This window comes from Phasianus colchicus, chromosome 4 (genome assembly GCF_987193195.1).
Source record: "Phasianus colchicus chromosome 4, bPhaCol1.hap1.1, whole genome shotgun sequence".
NCBI lineage: Eukaryota > Metazoa > Chordata > Aves > Galliformes > Phasianidae > Phasianus > Phasianus colchicus.
Window position 1 is genome coordinate 32,444,498 of NC_143439.1, and position 22,021 is coordinate 32,466,518.

Genomic DNA, 22,021 nt, shown 5'->3' on the forward strand with positions numbered 1-22,021 from the left:
CCCTAGCCTTGACATGCAGGAAGGAAGATATTAATGAACTAAATTTGAGATTCTTGCTTTCTCTGCATAAATTGATTTATTCCAAGTTATTCCAGTAAAAAAAATGTAAGGGTCAGAAAGTGAGAAACTTCTCAATATGGCTTCTCAGCCATAACCAAAGCTTGCTTTTTATTTTAGAAGTGAACTGTGACAAAGAAAAATGGAGTAGAATGAAGTGAAATAATAGTGGGAGACTTGGGAAGAGGATCTTTCTTGAATTATTTTTTTTCTCATTTAGATAAAATATTGCTAATACGAATGAAAGGCAGTTTTTATTTGGCTGTTCAGTTATATGACTCATAGCATTGCTTTGTAAAATACAATCTGAAACATTAATAGAAAGTCATTAGCAAACAGTTTACAAAAGACTAAGAAAAAAAAGGGAAAGAAAAACGACATCTATCTTTTAGTAAGTCCTGAAACATGTCCTATAGGCTACAGTGCTAATATTTCAAATGTGTAAAGAGTAGGATGGCATTTCCCGAAGTTAAAAGAAAAAAGAAATAGCCATCATGGGAATCAAGCTGCAACACTTGCTTTTTTATCACCCTGATTTACAGTAGAAGGCCAAGGCTTATTTACAAGACGTTTGAATTGAAATTTGGAACCTTTGTGCACCTCAGTGATGCTTTACTTCTTACACAGGAGTAGGACTGTTGTATTTCTCAACAGTGACCACTGTTCTGTTTATTACAGAACTGATGGCTGAACTAGAAGTTAAAAGGAACCTAAAACAGCTGGGATCTCATTCTATAGCCTGTTACTAAGCTGATTGATAAAGAGTTTTAACAGCTTTAGAAAAAAATCTTTGTGGGTCCTCTGCTTATTTTTACCAGACTTACACTGATACACAGTGTGCTGTGATCACATCTGATAACCAGCGTCTTGTCCATCCTTACAGTTTTTGCAGTGAACCTCATTTTCTTTGCTAAGGCAGCACACAATTCTTCAGTTTCAAAGAAAAGTGCACACTTCCTTCTCCAAAGCAACAATGTTCTGTGAAACACTAATACACAAGTAGGTGGCGAGAGATAGAGATTGTGATCTCTGTTTCACGAGCCTGGTTGATGCAGGTCTTTGGAAATTTTCACGTAGCTTATTTTCTTGATGGAATTGTTGTGGCTTGAAATACTTCATGAAACTCAAGTGTAACCTTGGGTGTTTTCCCAGGGAGGGCAAAAATCAGGCTGATAGGACCCAGACCTTTCCTGTCAGCTGCAATGCAGACACTGTTGTACAGTGTAAGTTCTTGTTTTAGGATGCTATGGGAAGTGCAAAGGTACTTTAGAAAGACAGCAGAGGATGCTTTAGTAGCTGTTAAATAGGATGGAACAGACATAACCAACAGTTCAGAAAGTTGATAAACTTATGTCACCTGAGAAAAGTGATGCAAAGGGAAAAAACAGTTAAACCTTCCTTACTTCTGTTTTTTCCCTAACTATGGGCTTGGGACCCCTGTCGGAGAAGAGATCTTTGGTCTGAGCTAGTCATGATGGACTTAATGCCCAAGGAATTTCCTTTTCCTGAGAATTAATTTTGTAACTGGGACAAAAAGCAATTTTGGTAAATCACTTTGTGAAGTTTATTTTATTTCTTCAGCTTTTTAAGACACCCATATCCTTCTTTCCATCAAAAGTTTCTTTCTCTCTTGAGCAGGACAGAAACCCAAAAAGAACATGATCTTGGCTGAATATTAAGAATACAATGAAAAGTACTTTTCTCCTTTCCTCTTCTTCTTCTCTCTCTTGTTCTCTCTCTCTGACTTCACTAATTTTTATGCTGATTATTCAGATCAACTGAAATGATTGAGATCAGACACCATCCAGACATCCCTGTTGTTGAGCCATAATGGCGCACAATCAGTTGGGTGAAAATAAAGAACTAGCTTCTGCAAACACTGCTGAGCTCCAGGCTATCAGTAGCCACATATAAATGCCATCTAGAAAAGATTATGGAGCAGTGATACTAGCCATGCCTTATTACTTTGCCTAATAAACACTCTGTCTTGCCTTTGAACCTCTCAATACCAAGCTGTCCTTTATGGATTTTGTGATTTAACCAGGCATTTCAAGCAGAGTGTTGAACTCTTTGCTGGGGAGACTATTTCAATACATTGTGTCTGCAGTATGGGTTATTTTTACTCTTAATCTATTTTTGCACCTGTCCAGATCAAAGTAATCCTGAGAGAAATGTGACCTGCTTTCTTTTTCAAAGCCACGGGAACTGAATTGATGTGAGTTGCCTTGAGAGATGGTACTCATCATATTGGTGCTACTAAAATCTTGTTTAAAAAGAAAAGGAAAAGCTCTTTCAAAGTCTCCTCTGTAGCTGCAAATAGGAGGAGTACTACAGGACTGATGGGAGTGTATGTACCTTTCTGGGAGGTCCCAGCACTCTATTCTCTTTCCCATCTTTGCTGCTTTCTACTTCAAGCTGATTATCCTGACTTCTCTTTGGCTCACCTTGTCATCCACCTCTTGTTCTTTTAGGTTCTCAGTGGTGTCTGACTATACTGCAGTAAGCAGGCAGGAGAGCCTCCAGGACACTGCATTCTATTCCTACTTACAGCCTGCGGCCTCACGATCCTGCCTGCACTCAAGAAGTGCTCAGCTCCAGCAGATGAGGTGCTGGCTCTGAAAGACACAGTTCTCACTCTTTCCATCCCCACAGTTTCACCCTGAACATTACTTCTGGGCTGCCTCAAAAGAAGTATGGCCAGCAGATCAAAGCAGGTGATCCTGCCCCTCTAGTTTGTGCAGGTGAAACCTCACCTGGAGTCCTCAGTGCAGAAGAGACATGGACTTGTTGGAGTACATCCAGAGGAGGGCCACAAAAACGATCCAAGGGATGGAACACCTGCCCTACAAGGACAGGCTGAGAAAGCTGGGGCAGTTCAGACTCGAGAAGAGATGGCTCTGGGGAGACTTGAGAGCACCTTCCACTGTCTAAAGGGCGGGCTATAAGAAAGAAAGAGACAGACTCTTCAGCAGGGTCTTTTGTGATAGCACAAGGGGAAATAGTTTCACACTAAAAGAGGGGAGATTTAGTTTGGATATAAAATTTTTACAATAAGGATAGTGAAGCACTGGAATGGATTGCCCAAGAAGTGGCAGAAGCCCCATCTCCGGAGAAACTCAAGGCTGGATGGGGCACTGATCAACTTGATGTAGTTGTAGGTGTCCCTGTGACTTGCAGGAGAGTTGGACTAAATGATCTTTAAGGGTCTCTTCCAATTCAATCAGTCATATGATTCTATACTGTACCAAGGGGATTTCCATCAGCAGAGCTGGATGGATTTTTTACCAGCTAGAAGGCAACAGTGTGCTTACAGATAGCTACAGATAGTTCCACCACCAGGAGGAGATAAAGATTCACTGTTTTATTGTGACTTGTCTTTGGACCACTTTGCTTAGTGCCTGTCAATTGGACTGCTAGTTAGCACCCACCCTTTAAGCAGAGTGAGAAGGGATGATATGCTGCCAGACAGGAAGCTTTGGACAATCTGCAAGTGGGCAGATTCTGAGTCCCTTCTGTAGCACATACTGTCTTGATGGAGTTTCAAGACACAACTGAGTAGGGTGCTCATGTCCATAATTAAGTGAAGAATAAAATACTTGTAGGTTGTTCTCTGATCATTTCTCACCTATGCTAGAAGCTGAGTTTTTGCTCTGTCAGCTTGCCAAGAAAACTCATAAATAGCTACTTAACAGTGGAATTTGTGCAGTTAGACAGTCAAGTGGATCATTGCCTATAGCCCTTTATTATGGTTTAGCTCTAGCTGGCTGCTCAGTACCACCCAGCTGCTTGTTCACTCTCCCCAGGTGGGATGTGGGAGGGAACTGGAAAGGTAAAAGTGTGAGAACTCGAGGGTTGAGATGAAGACAGTTTACTAGATAAAGCAAAAGCCATTGCGCACAAGCAAAGTGAAACTATGAATTAATTCACTGCTTCCCTTAAAAAGACAGATGCTCAGCCCCTTCCAGGAAAGCAGGGAACGTCATGCATGAGTTTCTTGGAATGACAAATGTCATCACTCTGAACATCCCTCTCTTCCTTTTTCTTTACCCCAGCTTTTATAACCAGTGCCATATGGTATGTAACATCTTTTTGGTCTGTCTGGGTCACCTCTGTCCCCTCCCAGCTTCTTGTGTACCCCCAGCTCCTTGCTGGCAGGACAGCACAAGAAGTAGAAAAGCCCTTGGCTGTGTGTAAGCACTGCTCTGTAACAACTAAAACACTGGTGTGTGGTGTGTTATCACCATTATTTTCATCAAAGATCCAAAATCTTCAGTAAGGAAACTTAATTCTACCCTAGACAAAACCATGACACCCTTACCTGTACTTAAGCATTTCCAGCACAGGTAAACCAGGAACTGCTCTAGTGTATACTCTGAGTGAGTAATTGCTAACCATGGTCGAGGTGGAGAACAGGTGGAGGAATGCAACTGGGAACTGGATAAGCTGTCACTGACCTGCAAGTAGAGTGACAGTAGCATACAGGTGCTCCCAGCACTCAGGAAACCAAAACCAGAAGAGCACAGTAGAACAGGTGCTAAACATCAGCATTGTTTGAAGAGTGGTAATGAGAGATGACCTCAGCTCTTGGCAAAGGAATCCAACACGGTTCACCTCCAGAAAAGCAGCAGCCATGTACCTCAGCATAGTAGGCTTTTCAAAAGGCCAGTGTTATTTTTCAGAGTGAATTGGATTAATGATGTTTAGAATTAGGTCACTAACTGCCTAGGGAAATGTACCTTAACCTTTGATAACCCTCATTCTGGGAAGTAAATGTCAATTAGGGCTTATTTAAAGGTGGCTGACCTTTTTAACCTGCACTACTGTGCGGAAGATGCAATTGATCTATGGAGAACGTAGGAAAATGTGCTTTGTTTACTTGGAGAAAAGGATTGCAGAGAAATTAACCCTTTTGTTTTCTGAGGCTCGCATGCCATTGTAAGGCTCAATCAAAAACTGACTACTCTTCCAAGTCATTAGGAAAATCAGTAATTGGCATCTTCAGTAGATCGCTAGAATCTAGTTAGGATATGAAATGAAAATTTCTCCTTGAGTTCTTCAGCAGTTTCATTTCTTCATTACACTCATTATTTCCAGTGAGATTCAAGCATTCATTAGTCTTGCTTTCTATGGAAACTAAGAATCTTGAGAGTCATAAAGCCATAAAATGGCTTGGGTTGGAAGAAACATTAAAGCTCATCCAGTTTCAAACCCCTGCTTTGCACAGGGTTGCCACTCACTGGATCAGGCTGCCCAGGGCCCCATGCAGTCTTACTGTGAACACCTCTAGGGATGGGACATCCACACCATCTCTGGGCAACTCATCCTAGTGCTTTACCACCTTCTGAGTAAAGAACTTCCTCCTAATATCTAATCCATGTCTGTCCAACCTTTTGGCTTGCCTGAGCCACACTGAGTGAACAGGAATTGCCTTGGGTCACTTACAAAATCTATAATAAATTTAATGTATTTAAGTAAGAAGTTTATTTTTTATGTAATTTTTTAATTAAAGCAAACAAACAAAAAAAAACCAACAAAAAAACCCATAAATGTAGTGGGCTTTTTTACCTTGTTTTTATGAAACTGATGCATCAGTCTGATTCGATAGCAGCGGTTGCCATTCTTAGTGAGTTCTCAAGGTGTTCATCAGAGATTTTTGATGAAATATTACTCCTCCCGTGCTTCATTCTTGACAATAATTGTTCACAAATGTACATACTGCCAAAAACTGATGATGTGAATAAGGTGTGGCTGTGAAGTGAGGCATATTTTTCTCTGGTAAGAGGGAGTCTGGTACAGAGACATGGCAAAATCTTTCTTTGAATTGAAGGTCTGATTGCAATTCTATAAATTCCATGGGAAAATGTTCAAGTAATATATCTATGCTGACTGAAAACAGAGTCACAAGTACACACAAAAAAAAAAAAAACGTTTTTTTTTTTTTTTAAATCTTGAAACCTATTCTCAAATTTATTTATCAAAATGGAAAGTACAACTGCATATTTTTCACTGTTGACAGGACTGTATTGAGACAGCGTATCAAAATACATGAAATTATTTGCCACAACTTGTGCTTGCCATAATTTGTTTCATTTCAAACACTGTTACAGTCTGAAACATAGCACAGATAGCTTCAGATTTTCACCTGAAGATGCACGTTTAACTCATTTAAATGAACAGACAAATCCACCAGAAGTGCTAAATCTGTGAGTTATTTTTAATCTTCATATTCTGGCACAGTTTTTCCTTTTGATTCCATAAAGAACTTGATATCACTTTACAAATCATTAAGTATTTTCAGGATTTTACCCCAACTTATCTACCTTCCTTCCAAAAAGTAAATGATGACCCCATCAGCATCCATACTTTTAAGGAGCTCCTGGAATTGGTGATGATTCAGTCTCTTCGACTTCATGAAATTCACAGCTTTGATGATGATTTGCATGACATTATCCATGTTTAAAGCTTTTGCACACAAATGTTCTTGCTGCCTGATGCGGTGATATCTCATCAAGCGTGAGTCACCAGTGGTTACCGCATCATCTTCTATTAATTTTCTAAGTACTTCTTTTTTGCCAACCATCACTTGGGGCACCGTCAGTAGCTATACCAGATATGTTAAAAAAAGGTTAAAGAAAATCCCTTTAATGCATTTTTTCACTGCTTCATACAAATCATGAGATTTAGTTGTGTCTTTCAATGGCACCAAATAAGCCGTTTCTTCAGTGACGTTATATTTGTTATCAGTACCTCTACGAAAATGGCAAATTGAGCCGTATCTGTAACGTCAGTACTTTCATCTATCGCCAAAGCACAAAATTACAAATTAGCAGCTTTACCCTCCAAATTTCTTTTGATAGATGTTCCTGTTTCTGCAGTTCACCTGGCTGTAGACTGGTGAGACAAACTGACTTAAGAAAAGTCCATCTTTTTTATCTAGACACATTGTAAATGTCATGTTTTCCATACACTGCTTAACAAACTCGCCATCAGGAAATGATTTTGACTTTTTTTTTGCAATCAGATATCTATCACAGGACTAGCTTTTCTAACAGAGTCCATTTGAGACTCTGGCAAAGAACTTGCTGAGTACGCCAGCCTTCTCCATGTCCATTGTAGCTATTTCTCCCTTCTCATTTATTGGAGGGGAAGTTTCAGAGGAGTTATGTTTTCCTTGGCTTTTCTCTTCTGAAGAATGAGCCTGTAAAATGCCTTCTTGTTATTTTTCATATCCCTTGCAAAGTTTAGTTCCATCTGCCCCTTGGCTTTCCTGATCCCATCCAAGTGAGCAGTTTATATACCTAGACCTAGGTGATAAGTGTTGAATGTTTCACTAAATATTGCTTTGCAATTGTGGACTGAAGAGAAATTTCACTGCAGACACTTCTGTGCAGTGCAGTGATACATATAGTCTTGAGAACTTGATTAAAAAAAACCATAACCCGTAAATTCCTAGCATTCCTTTGAACCATCCTTAGGGTGAAACAAGGACAAAGCTTCTTTTATCACTTCTTATTATTAATTCATTAAGATCTCTTAATGCCAGTGGGATGACATTTCAGTCTCTGTGTATTGAGCATGAGTTATTGTAGCCTCAGGAGCTGTTTTCTGCCAGTCTTTGCAGCTATAGTAAATGTTTCCTGTAGGTCAGCTCTGTGATAATATCTTACACCCTTTAGCCCTCATTAATATATTTGGGAAGGAATGTTTTTCACTTCAATGTATTCTAAAGATTCCTTCTATTGTAACTCTGTAACTAGACAATGGAGAAGGAAGGTGCCTCAAAACAGAGTGAAACCTGAAGATAAAAAGTTATTTTAACACATAATCATATTCAATAAGAATTAGAAGAAAAGAATTAGAAGAATTAGAAGATAGAAATAAGATATATTGTTCTGCACAGTACTGAAGAACTATTTCCCAGAAATAATTTTCCTGAAAAACAATTCCAGGAATTAGATGAATTGACTTGTCTAAACTTGACATCTGGCTCCTCCACTTGGGTACCACAATGAGCATTCCCTTTGCTACCAGCTTGAAAATTTGGCTGAGTATGTCCTTTCATCTACCTCTATCACTATACTGTCTGAGACCTTCAGAGCCAAGAGGACTTTTTTCACTGCAAGCCTATTCTGAGCTTGGGAGGCTTATAAGCTGATTTTTTTTCCCAGACGTGGTACAGAAGCATGACAATGAAGTAACAAGCAGGATTAAATGTGAAGTCAGATACAGTGCATTTCTGCCTTCTGAAGCCTTCTCCACTACCTTCAACACAAGACCAGTATTTTTCTCTGCGCCCAGTCTTGGGATCCCCCATACCAATGTAACAATTACTTTTACTAGGCTCCCACTTTACTGTATAAGCCATTTTCATCCCTTTGATTTTCCAGAGAACAAGAAAGGCTTTTGGACAAGGAATCTGTACTGTTTGCAGATTAGGAAAAACACTCCATCTGAATAGCAATGACTCATGTTAAAGGCAGGAGTAATGCCCTCTCTAGTAGTGTAACATTGCACTAAATAATGGAACTTGAATACTGAGAACATTGAAGCTCCATACAGTGGGAAGTATGAAATGTTTTCTGTGCTGAGCTTAGATTCCAATAACATTAGGAAATGGGCACTCTGGTAGGATGGATTCACTTGTAGTTTGAAGTCTTTTTTTTTTTTTTTTTTTTTTTTTTAATATATATATCAGAGCTGAAGGGTATTTGTACCCATGGGGAATTTTAGGTCAGTCTTCCCTTGTTTGGCTCTGTAGTTCACAGCAATATATGCTTCTGAATGTAGTGCTAAACAACTGTTACTTTAGGTCTATGTCAGCCGCGTGCCAAGAAACTAAAGTTAGTCCTTGTGTGAAGTTGGCTCTAGCAACTCCAAAACAAGAGGGTATCTTGCTCCAGAAAACATGTAAAAACACGTAATTGATTGAATGGCTTTTTAGATAGCAAATGGACTGTGTATGATCCATGAAAAAATAGCATTAAGCGATTCAGTGCAAGCAGAGGTAACATTTTCTGTGATAAATAGGATTTAGTTCTGCAGTGGTAGAGGGTCCCCATTCCTCCACTCCTCTGGCTGATGGGGGCCAGCAAAGTTCTCCTTTCTTTTTCTTTTTCTTTTTCTTTTTCTTTTTCTTTTTCTTTTTCTTTTTCTTTTTCTTTTTCTTTTTCTTTTTCTTTTTCTTTTTCTTTTTCTTTTTTTTTTCCCTTCCCTTCCCTTCCCTTCCCTTCCCTTCCCTTCCCTTCCCTTCCCTTCCCTTCCCTTCCCTTCCCTTCCCTTCCCTTCCCTTCCCTTCCCTTCCCTTCCCTTCCCTTCCCTTCCCTTCCCTTCCCTTCCCTTCCCTTCCCTTCCCTTCCCTTCCCTTCCCTTCCCTTCCCTTCCCTTCTTTCCTTTTTTCTTTTTTTTTTTTTTGTGGCAGAAAGAGCAACATGTGCCCATTTCTTTCTGCCTATGCATGCCAGGTCTACCTTAGATTTGTCATGCTCCCAAAGCCTAAAACAACTCAAAAACTCTGGCATTTCCCAGTATTTCTGTGCTCAAAGCTGTAATTCGAAGCTCCTCAGGGTCAACACTGAAATGTGATACTGAATAAGGGCCTCGGCAGATGGAAAGCAGTGCAGTCCTTTTGGTGTGAATGGAGCTTTGCTGATAAACAAGGGCTATGGATCCCAACCATCAGTTTGTGCAGAGTACCTTACATCCTAAGGGGATCAGCTTAACAGCATGGTTTGTTTTTTAAACAAAATGAAATAACACAAAATGGGATGATTTCTCCATTGGTCTAAAGATGCTCTCCCTGAGAGTTCACATCTGCACTGCTTTATTCCCAGAGCTGGGTGCACCTTCTGCACTGGGGCTGTTTCTCTTGCAGCTTTCTCACTCTTCTCTCCCAGCTGCTCAGGGGCTGTGGACTCCTTGCCAACAAGTGGCCAGACCCCTTGTGCAGGGAAATGCTTGTTGTCCTCTGTAGAGAGCCCTTCTCCTACTGGGCAGAAGTAAAAAGGAAACCCCTCTCTGTGGAAGGGCAGACTGGGGAATACTGAGCTCCAGACAGCCTCTTCAGCCCTCAGAGCTTCTCCTTTCCCCTCTCCCTGCAAGACAAGCAAGCTGTCCTCACAGCAATGGCTGCTATGATGCATAATGCACAACACCAAGGGAGCGCCTGGAAACAGCTCTTGTGGCTCCTTCAGCAATGCCAGGAAGTCCGAGATAGCTTCTAGGTGACAGAGGTGAGGCACTGTGTGGGGTCTGGCATGACTGTGGCATCCACACAATGGAAATCTGTTCAGGGGAGAGAGACCCTCGTTATGTTTCCCCAAGGAGAGGGTGATGAGGAAGCCCTGTGCAGATGGTTTGGACTTCTCACTGGCAGCTTGAGTTAGGGGCTCCCGTGGCTCAGTCATTATTGGCTCCTTCCTTTCCATGTGGCTTTAGGTGGCTTTAGCCTGTTCATCCTCTTCCTTCTCTTGTAGAGCCTCTGTTACCTCCTAGGGACCTTGGGGAGACTTCAGATGCTCATCCCCAAAGACAAACTTTGTGCCATTGCTGCTGCAGTGCACCACAAGGTAAAGGGAGCTTGCATCTGTGCCACTGGCCCAGGGCAGGGCAAGGTAATGGCAGGCAGGGCACTGATTTGTCAATCACTGTTTTATATTCTGAATTGCTGGTGTCTGAAGGCACAGAATGTGCAGAGGAGAGCCGTTCTTCTGGGTGGCCATTCTCTGCAGTGCTTGGCTGTTGCAGAGAAGCTGGTAGGAGGTGTCCTCATGACACAGCGAACAGACAGCTTTTCTAGGTTGCAGAAGCAAGAGGAGCTTCACTTCTTGGCTTGCCCTGGCTGCCTCTGCCAAAGGGATGACCATGTTCTTCAGCAGAGAAGTAAGGGAGATGTGAGTCAGCATCTTCCTCCATCTTCAGGACCCTAGCCTCACAGTTTCCAGCGTAAGAGCCCCAAGAATTTATCTGCAAACCCACAAAAAGGTGCAGGACTCTGGCAGAGCTGTTTGGCTGCTGTAAACACTCAGGCATGTGCATGCCTGTAACTCTTCTTGCTTCTTCCCATGCTCCATGCATTAGTGTGCAATATGCCCTAATCTCTGCTGAAAATCATGCAACAATTAATTTGGCATGACACTGTGATGCATACAAAATAGTCAGATGCATCTTGTGTTGCAAGTAGAATGAGGGCACTGATTGGTCGAGGCTGCTGTCCTGGCTGCCCTCCCATACGCAGGAAGAGATCTGAGGCACCTCTTGGGTTGGAGCTGCCCCCAGCTGCTGTGGCTGCACAACTACCTGTCACCTGCATCCCCAGTGAAGAGAGAATGGGGAAACAGCCACAGTCACTGCCAGGTTATTGAGAGGTGACTGAAGCCTGTGCAGTAAGCATTGCAGTGATGCAAGAAGAGGGGGCAAAGAGGGCTCGAGATTGCACAGGCTCCTTAATATTCAGGAGCATTGCAGGGACTGCTTTGACGTGAATGCAAATGCCAGTAATGCTTCCTCCTCCTCCAGAGCTGACATTTACCGAGCAGAGCTCTCTTCTTTGACCTCTCTCTGTAAACATTGACATTGCATTCACATGGATAATAGATTTCTGTCTGTTTTACCACAGCTGAATGTTTCCACTGGGAATGTTATTGCTTCTTATGGCTGGAAATGCACCTGCACAAGCTGTGAGGCTAAGCATAAAGCCCATGCCAGCCCAAATCCCCAAGTCTCTTAACAGACCGCAGATGCCTCATTGCCATGAAGCCCACATTCATCTCGAGATGACAGGAAAGAAATATTGTCCCAGCACTTCTTCTTCCTTGGGAAAAAATGTAATTAAAAAAAAAATCACCAAATTTTCCTTATTTCCTCTTAAATAACTTCCTCCCTCTGAAGGATGCAGTCCCAAGGCAAGTACCCAATCTGAAAAAAAGACTTATCCAGCACCTGGGTACATAACCCATGCTTTCCTCCAAACAGCCCTGTGGTGGTTTTTGAGTGAGCTTGTACCCCAGAGGAGGAACAACCTGGGTCATCCAGAAGCAAATTTGACTGTTTATAGCTATTTCTCTGTAGAATGAGATCTTCCATCATCCAGGGGTGAGCCCCAGCAGTTGCATTAGCTGTTGCATTTCCTTAAGCAGGTCCCTATTGCCCTGCTCCCAGCACACACTGCCAGTGTAGCCTTTCCTGCTCAGAGCAGGCCCCTGCTCTCCTACCAAATCCAATGGCCTCCTTTAGAAGTGAAAGGGATTTGTGAAGACCAGAAGCTCACAGATAGGTAACACCTCAAAATAAACAAACCAAAACCAATCAAAAAATTCTCCATTTTATTTAGTATGAACTTTCTGTAGAATTTGGCAGGGCTTCAGAGAGCTAATGGTAACTGGCTTTCAAGCACTGAGAAGTCTGCCTGAAAATGCATAGTTACTTTTGCAGGATCTAGTTTTGCACAAACACCTGATTTTTTCCCAGTTGCCTCAAGCCCTTTACTCTCATATTCAATCCTGTTTTCCTCTTTTCTCTCAGTCTCAGTAAGATGCCAGAGGAAGCACAGCTGTTACCCCGCCAGCATTTCTGCATGTGCTAGTGCTTGCTTGTCCCTTGCCCTGTGATGCTGGTGTGGGGGACACTGCTCCATTTTTTCTGTATATCAATATTCCCTGATGGCCAGATTATATCCTCCAAGAGGAATAATCAATGACAACAAACATCCAATTTTAAGACACCTGTCGTGCATTTGGGCAGCAGACATAAGGCAAACTGGAATTTCCTTCATTTGGAAAAGTGAACAACAGCATTTGGGCCAAATCTGAAGTTTGTCACTTATTATTTTGCATATGAATAGGAATTCAGGCTTTCATCCCTGGTGAGACCATCATTATATGCATTACCAGACAGCTGGTCTTTAGAAAAAGAGGCAAGTAGAAACAAAATAGATGTTTATTCTGTACTTAGGCAAATTCACAGAAGGGGAATCATCTCCCATTCTCATTGCTGCAAACACTTAGCTCTCTATAGGCTCTTTGCACAGCAAATGCATTCACTCATCAAGGCATATTGAGTATCTGCTTATTACTGCAAGTTCAGATCCCTTTCTGCTTTTCTCAGATGTGTTCCAAGCCTTATGAGGCCTGCCAGTTCAAATGGAGAAGGGATTAATTTCCCTTCTCCCCTTCCCCCTTTTAAAAAAAGGCAAAAATTCATCCATTTTTCATCACGCTTCTTTCTGATGGCCATGCAGGCAGTTAACTGAAATGTATTTGGATGTGGCTGTCCAGCAGCCCTCTGACCCACACCATGACAAAAGGCAATAAGGAAATGAGCAAGCAGTAGTGCCAGCTTTCCTGAAATCCTCTGCAGCAAGGCCCACGTGCACCACCCTCCTGTCATGCTCACTCCCTGACATGTATACGTGTAAGTATGCATACACACACATATATGCATATAAACATATATACATATACAAACACAGACATATATATAAACTCAAAAGTCTACACAGATAAGAGTCCTCAGCGTGGCAGGCCTGGAAAGATTATGTTGCTTTCTGTTACTCAGGGAAGACCAAGATCGTGTTTCTGAAGTTCCAGCTTTGATTCAGTGCAGGATCTCAGTTCTGTTGTGTGCTTTTACAGCCACTCCCGACGCTGCCAGTTGTTCCTCCCCACTGCGGGGGGAGGTTTTGGTGCTGTACTGTAAACATTGCCAGGGAATTTAAAAAGGGAACAAATTCAGCCCTATAAAAATAATGTTTCAATATATAATATTTACTGCCTTGTCTTTTAAATATCAGATCGGTTACAGTTGATTCATAGGGCCATTGCACTGACGAACAAAGCCAGATGCCCTGAGGTTTCCTGAAATGAGTTTTCTTTGCAAAGAATTTATTTCACTCGTCACGCCACAGTGAGCAAACGAAACCACGCTGTATCCCTAAGATTGATTTCTCTCTGCACTGACTCCCACGGGCCAGTGTCCCCCATAGCAGGGGCGATTTGTTTCCCACATGCTGCTGGGGGGGTTAGCTGGGAAACCCTCCAGCCTGGGGCATGCTGCGCCCTTTTGCTGGGTGCTGTGTGGGACACCTTGCTGCTTGGGCTCACAGCACCCATGGGAATGATGTAGAATCCCAGGGAGCCCTGTGAGACATGCTGAATATCAGAAAGCATCCTCAGGCATTCCTAGGCATTCTTCCAGCCTGGCCATGTACAGGAGTTGGTGTGCTTCTTTCCATTCTGCCCAAGGCTTTGAGCCATCCACAAAATAATCACATTGCTTTAGGATTTTGCCAAGGGTCAGTTGCAGACAGGGCTAAAATCAAACCTACCAGTCTGCAGAAGCTGAGGGTAACCACAAAACTGTGATGCAATTCTGGATTTGTTGGCTCGTACAGAGCAGCCACTTGATCAGTGGGATGTTTGAACAGCATAAAAATAACCTCCTGGAACTGCTCTGCTCATAGCACAGCTACTGTATCCATCCTTTCCGTATTTCTTGTAGAAAAACTGACTCCTTCCCCCCCTTGAATAGGCAAATAATGTCAGCACAAAATGAGCTTACACTGGGATAACAATCCTCTGCCATCTCCAGAGAGCAGATGCCCATACAATGCTGCTGCTGATGGACACATTTCAATTCAACTCTGGCTTGGCACACACTTGCTTTCAACACATGAAGCTGGAGAGCCAGCTGTGACACCACGCAGGGGGGGCACCGGGTGGCAGCACCGCTCCCCTCTGCCAGCCAAAGCAGCCAGGGCACCTGGCGTTTTGTCTGCAAAAAAATTGGACTTCTGCCCTTCTTGCTTTCTTTTTTTTGCCTTTTTTTTTTTTTTTTCTCTCAAGAGGAGCCAGAGTCCTGCCTCCTGGTTTCAAAGGGAGCCACATCACTTTGCAACACCTCCCACTACAGCACCATCGCTGTGAGAAAAGGACCACGACCTCACACTTCCAAAACCCAGCTATTCTCAGGTCTCTCAAATTTACAGGAATGGAGAGGTCACCAGGACGATTATCTACATTTTTCAATCTTATTTTAACATGCAAATCCATTGCAAGCCATTGGATTCTATCTCTCTTTTTTTTGTCTTTCTCTTTTTTAGCAGCTTAGGGGTGTGCGCACTTCCAGTCAGCAGCTTGCAACGCCCTGTGATGCTGGCACGGCCCCTGGGGGTGTACCTTATGGTCTTGGCAGCTCATCCTAGAGATGGTAATGTTGCTAGAGAAGCCAGGATGCTGCTTGTGGTGCCAGCACTCACAGGCAAAATGTAGATACCTCAAAGGGGGAACCACTCAACTGGTGAAGACATAGGCACTTAGAGTGGGGAAAATGACCGACCTTCCTGAGAAGCTCGATAAACGCAAGCGGACATAAAGCATGGATAAAGATAGAACTCTGGAAATGGGTCAGTGGGTAGGAGCAGTGTCAGGGGGTCTTGCTCCCTCCTGCCCCACTAAGTTCACCTGCTGTTGTTCAACATGTCTGCATGGTCTTCACAAGATAAAGAGTTTAGTTCAGAGGAATGCTACTTCTCAAGGCTCCCTCTTCCATCTGCTCCTCACCTCCTTACTGTGGTGATCTCCCTTTACTCTTCTACTGAGTGTTTGGGACATTAACTCCTCTGCTTCTCAGTCTCTTACATGTAGGACTGATATTTTTGGATGTACCCTTTGGGTTTGGAGCTGAAGATTTGCTGTAAGAAATGCCTAGTCAAAAGGTGAGGGAAAGTGGCCATGCCCTTGCCAGTTGTGGGGCCCAACCCTGGGTGTGCATGAAATGTCGGTCCCAGCCCACATCCAGCCTGGCTCATTGGTTATTTCCATGGAGATCACCAGAGCACAAATGATGAACCGGCAGGAGGAAGGGCTCTTTTGCATCCTGGTGCCTGCCGTGTCTAAATTCTGGCTCTTAAATGCACGCTCTTGCCGTAATTTATTTCTCCATTACATTTCTGACCCGGGCCCCAGCTTTGCAACTATAACTGTCAGCCTTTTGCCCCTATAATTATGCTAACAACAGCACCTGAATGCTAATTTGCTATCCCTACGTTTTGCCTCTGAGTGACAAAGAAACCATCTGATTTCAATGCATATTAGGGAGGCATGAACAGTGCCTGAGGGCTTTGCTCCTTAATGAACACTACTGCCATTGTGGCTGCTTTCTCATCATGGTGTTGGTGAGCTCTGAATTTGTTGGAGAAGTTCTTTCCATTAGCCCTAAAGCCAAAGACTGCAAATGTTACCGGTTTTATTTGGGTATGTCTTGTGACATTCTTCAGAATAACCTTTTTTTTTTTTTCTTCTTTCCTGTCTTCCCCACTATTTCTGCTTGCTCTCTCAGGTTTCCTTACCCTCCCCTGCCTCCCTTTGGCACCAGGATCATTTTTCACTGCCGATGTATGGGAGAGGTTGTTCCCTTTCTTCTTCTTCTTCTTCTTCTTCTTTTTTTTTAAGGAAGGATCATTTTTACCTTGCATGCCCTTTCATTCAGCAGCTCCATACACTGTATTTCTCAAGGAGTAAATGATTAAACTTTGGAGCTCAGAGTTTCATGTTTAAATGTCAAGCTTGGAACACATCATCTCAGAAGAAAAATCAATAGGATTTCAATTTTCTTGTAATAAATGTGGCCTTTATTGGTAGCAAAACAAGAAAACGTCTGGCATCCCATCTCACAGTTTTGTTCCCCCTCCCTTTTGCAACAGATATATCAGAGAAGTGATTTTCAGTCACAAATCTCAGTCTCCGCCTGCCGTTATTCTGGGCAGGAAAGCAGCCAAGCTCTTATTAGAAAGTTACTTCCCACCTGCTCTCGGCCTGATTGTCACATTAACGGTGTGTGGGCTCCTTCAGCAGGCACAAAGCAGGCTTTTGCCTTCTATATCCTCTCCTGAAAATCTCTATAACAGCCCCATTGTCAGCTGACGTAAATTTCCAACTTTGAATACAACCACCCCGGTTTACCCCAAAAACGTTCCCCTTTCTATCTTCTTTTTATAGTTAAACAACAGTCACTAAGAGAAATAAGTCATCTTCAGGGACACAAATGCATCTGGCACCTACTTATGGGGAAGCTGAAGGAATTTTGTGGTCAAATTCCCTGCCAGCTCTGTAGGGATAGATTACAAAAGGGTCACATCAGTGTAGTAAAGCATCTTTTTCATTTTATTTCAGCAATCATGAAAGTTCAAGCTGGACGAGGGAAAGAATTTCTGAAAGGAGGAAGAGGAAAAAACAAAAATCAGGGGGACAAAGAAGAGAAATGCTGTTCAGACAGAATCGGAGTCCCACTTCTGCCAAAAAACCTTCTTGTAGTCCAACCTTGGCTGGTAGGGGAGTCAGGTTTTCAAGAGTGGAAACTTTCAAGGGCTATCTCTGTTTAGATTTCATTATTTCTAAATATTGCACTTCTGTATTTAAGAAACAATAGAATATCAATCAGTGCGGTGCTAGGTTCCTGGCAAGCTGGTAGGAGTGAAACTCATAAGGTGAGGCTTGCACTGAGCAGGCTGGTCACTCTTTCACATGCTGTCTGTTCAAACTGCAGAGAAACATCTTTGAGCCTGCAGCCACCAAAATCCGTGGGTCGTGAGGGACATGACCAAAATACTCCGACAGCAAGTCCTGTCACAGAGCTAATTGGTGTCTTTGGGGAGCATTATGCCACTAATTTCCCCACGGCTTCCCTCAGAGCCACTACAGGATGAAATACACATACAGTGATGGCTTAAATGGGAGAAAAAAAGCACCAAAAAAAATTCTGTCTTTGTACTAAAAAAGCTCCTTTCCATACCAAGAATCTCAATTCATAACAAGAGACCTCCAGGTGGCCTCCTACATGAAGCTGAACCCAAAGAGGAGCCCAGGCTGCCTCCTGGGATCTAGCAGCGTGAGCAAGCACCGTTGAGCCTTTGCATGCTCTGAATGCAGCAGCTCCCTTAGGTTTTAAGCAGCATTTTACTGCTGTGATGCAATTCAGGTTTGCTCACAGTGGTGCAAAATGAGTGACCAGCAGCTTTCACCAAGAGAGGGCAAAGACTTTTTCTAGCTGTGTGCTCTGGCTCCTGCTTCCTCCCCGATATTGGTGTCAGATTGCTCTCCCATTTTCACATAGATGAGATATGACCTCTGGCTGGGGATGTGTTATTAAAAATGCACGCTTGGAAACACACGTGCACCTAATTAGCAGAATGTCACAGATGCCAACATAGTGTGAAGCACCAGGAAGGGTGGCATGCACCACAGAAATGCTATTGAAATGGCTTTGGGTTTACTGAGCTATTGCTGCTCTTCCCTACTTGCAGGAAGGTACTGTGCCCTCTCCACCAAAAAATGACCTCCTCAGCTTACAGAAAAACAATGTAAATTCCTTTCTTCTTTGCCACCATCATGAGAAATTGCCATTCATGCACCTGAGAGGCCACCTCTCATCCCTTATTTTTGTAGGCCCCTGCCCTTCTGTCACCTTCCTCGGCAGAGGCTGTTTTCAGGCAGCGGTTGAGATGGGGACAGCTTCCTTGCCCTGGTGGGGATCCTTTTCTGCCTCCTCAGTTCAATTTACCATTCAAAACTCAGCATTTGCAACTCATGTTGCCCAGTGTGGGGCCAGCTGACACCTCTGCGACAGTCACCCTGCATCCCTGCATAGCCCTGCTCTCCCAGTTTCCCCTCATTTGTGTGCCATTTCATTTCTGTGAGCCCTTGATGCTATTTTGTTTTCTGCATGGCCTGTCAGTGGCATGATAAACCGGTTGTGCAATAGTTTGTCCTAGCATCTCCCCAGATACCATGCTGCACCTGAGGAATTGCAGATGAGCCAGCCTCTTCCCTCCTACCCATCCATTTTTACAAGCAGGTACTACGTGTGCCCTTCTCCAGTCCTCAGGGTCCAGCTTCATCCTCATGTCGGTGAAGATGAATCACCTTGAGTTCAGGCTGTGCTGTTTGGCTGCTTCTTAATGTACTCAGGGGTGACTTTCATCAGGCCCTGTTGACTTGAATAAATCTCCCTCATTCCTTCATCACTTTTTCCCCTATTCCAGCCTGCTCTCTATTCCCTTTTTTTTGTTTAAGTATCTGGTCACAGTTTATGCATTGCATGCTATTTATGCATTTCAGCCCATGAAAAATACATGAAGAGTCCCTCACTCACTCTCCCCATGGCCTCATAAATCTTGCATTGCTTTCTGCACAATGGCTTGGCTTCACGGGGTAATGGGGAGCAGCCTCCCTGCTGCTCTGCCCTGGGGCTGGGGCACCCTCTGGGCATGCCAGTGCTATAGGTTCAGATCTTACTGGGCCTGCAGGGAGGGAACCCTCCCTGCAGAGAACCCTCTGGCCCCACTTTTAGGCTATTGGATAGAAAATCTGAGAAAGTAAGTCTTGCAGAAATTGCTTAATTCCTTAACTGTCATTGAAAATTGAGCATTCCAGGACCCTATAGCTCTAAACCTACCTGAATAGAGGCTGTAGTGAGGTAAGAGTCAGCTGCTTCTTCCAAGACAAGAGATAATGGTCTCAAGTTGAGCCATGGGAGGTTCAGGTTGGGTACTAAGAAAAATTTATTCTGTGAAAGAGTAGTCAAGTGCTGGAGTGGGCTGCCCAGGAAGGTGGTGAAATCACTGTCCCTGGAAGTGTTCAAGAAACATGGAGATGTGGCACTGACAGACATGGTTAGTGGGCATGGTGGAGGTGGTTGACAGACTGGATGATCTTAGAGGTCTTTTCCAACCTTAGTGATTCTGTGACTTTGCAGACAGCTTTCATCCTTACAAGCAAGGCTTGGTAGCAGTAGTGAGTTTTGTCCATTCACCATTTGTTTAGGAGAATCTTCTTCTCCCACCTGCTCATGTTGGCTGAGAAGGGGGAACAAGAGGAAGTTGTTTGCATGGATGCATCTCCATGAGGGAACCATCCCTATTTCTACAGCAGCTGAAATCAGGTACCTATCAAAACAAAGCCACGTTAAACACACTTGTTCCTCAAGATCTCTGCCTGCCTTATTTCCTTTTTAAATTTAAATTGCTAGAGGTGATGAGCAGTTTTATTTTCCCCAAGAGTGCCCAGCCTCGGCTGCTTGAAGCCTCCCCATCACCTGCAAAGCTATTTTGCTTTCAGCCTCTTTAAAGAAGTTCCCCCATTCCTGTGCTTTCCTCTTAGCAGTCCCTTAGCTAAGGCCTGGGTGGGCTGGACTTCTTAAGAAAATACTGCATTAGGACTGTCATGTCGATACTGGCATTTTATCTGAGTTGCTGACAGCATCAGTTTGTTAACACAACTGACCTTGTGCCCCTTTTAGTACACAAAGTGTTGCTCCTCTACCATCCCAGCCTACTGTGCCATTCTTCGCCATGAACACCAGGCTACAAAAGCATCACCCACATCATCCACTGTCTGCTGCGATTTCCCATGAGGCCAGGAGAATCAGCACGCAGCTCTTGTCCTACATCAGCAGTTTCCTTGCAGAAGCCTGAAGCCAACAATTCTCCAGGCCCTCTTCAAGCCCACCACTGCCTCCATTACATCTTTTCCAAGCCATTCTTCACTGCTGCAAGAGGAAGGAGAACCCGACGCTTCATGGGAGGCTCAAAATGGCATGTGTGATCCACAACTGGATGGAGCCATTATTCAAAGATTTTTTATTTTTATGAAAAAATATATAAATTTTCATATCTTACACTACTAAAAACATGTACACAAACAAAATGCACAGAGAGCATCCAGGGAGGGGAAAAAGGAAGGGATAAATACAGCAACACTACGGTCTCCTATAAGTTGAAACGGTTGAAAGAGCTGAGACAAATGCTGCAGCATCAACAGCACTGGATATACAGACTCCTGACCTACACGGCCTAAGGAATTGCAACAAACATTAATAAAGGATCAGAAACTAAGTGCTACTCTTAGACTGCTACTGATGTATCACACACGCCTTAATGACTAATTTGAAGACTGCAGCAGTCCAAGGAGTCACAATTTCTTGACAACTGGGAATTCTACATTTTTATATTCAATACTGAATAGACAACTTTTTTTTTTCTTTAACCTTTGCTTTTTGTTCTTCTTGCTGTTAATATGTAGAAGAAAATTAAAAAAAAAAAGAAAAACTTAAAAAAAATTACTTTTAAAAAATCATCTTCCTTTTTAAGGTTAGGTAATTTAGCCAAATGATAAATAAACAATGAATGGAGGTCAGTCTAAACAAGCCATGCTTGGGGAGACTTCCTTCTCCCAAGATGAAAAACTGTTTTGAAAAGAGCCTCTTCACCTCGCAAGCCCTTTGAAATACTTCCCCGCAATTAGCAGCAAAACGTACTGGAAAAAAGTATGCAATGTATCAACAGCAGCACTGGCGAGTTGAAAAAGCAAACTGCTTTGACTTACAGTAGGCAGGAAATCCACCTACAGCTCCAATTTTACTGATTAATGAAAACCACTGCCTCGTCGTGGTTTCCAAGTCCAGCACACAACCGGCAAGGTCAGCTAACTACTGTCCTTATCTCCCCCTGTGCTTACAAAGAGCATAACCAAAAAAGTATTACTGTGATCTCCTACTGCACACCAATATATACATTCATCCATTCACAATGTCTGATTTCGGGCTATACATTTTTCATTTGCCACTCCTTTTGAAGGCAAGTTCTTTCTAGTTGTGCTTCGTGGTGCCCCGGCTCAGCAGGTGAAAACAGCAGCAGCCTGGCCAAGCTCGCAGGCAGAAAGTTTCAAAGAGGTGCTGCCAGATCCCCCTGAGTCCTTCGAAAACGCCATGGTAAAAAGGGAGCTTTACTTTATAACCCTAGATCTGCGTAAGAGGCCCGAACAAATGTTCCAGTTGCCCCAGAGACTGAGTACTTGCAGTTCTCTCTTCACTGGTAGCTCCGTCGTTGGAACTCTGGAATTTGAGTGTGAAAGTAGAAGCTGTAACTTTTGGCCCGTATTTGTTAAAATGTCTTTATTTTCAGTTCAGAGCCTAT

At 43.2% G+C, this 22,021-nt stretch overlaps 1 long non-coding RNA gene across 3 annotated transcripts in view; it reads left to right on the forward strand.

Moving 5' to 3' along the window:
• The window catches only part of LOC116231192 (uncharacterized), a 120,305-nt gene that overhangs the window by 42,018 nt on the left and 56,266 nt on the right, over nucleotides 1-22,021 (forward strand). Inside the window, exons 5-6 of one of the 3 annotated variants that reach the window (XR_016466034.1) lie at nucleotides 19,872-19,989; nucleotides 20,347-20,428. The exons of 1 other annotated variant lie outside the window; for it this stretch is intronic. This is a non-coding gene — a long non-coding RNA (uncharacterized LOC116231192). Of the gene's footprint in view, nucleotides 1-2,528; nucleotides 5,481-19,871; nucleotides 19,990-20,346; nucleotides 20,429-22,021 lie in introns of those variants that run through there. One more of the 3 variants, XR_016466036.1, reaches the window with a different exon arrangement.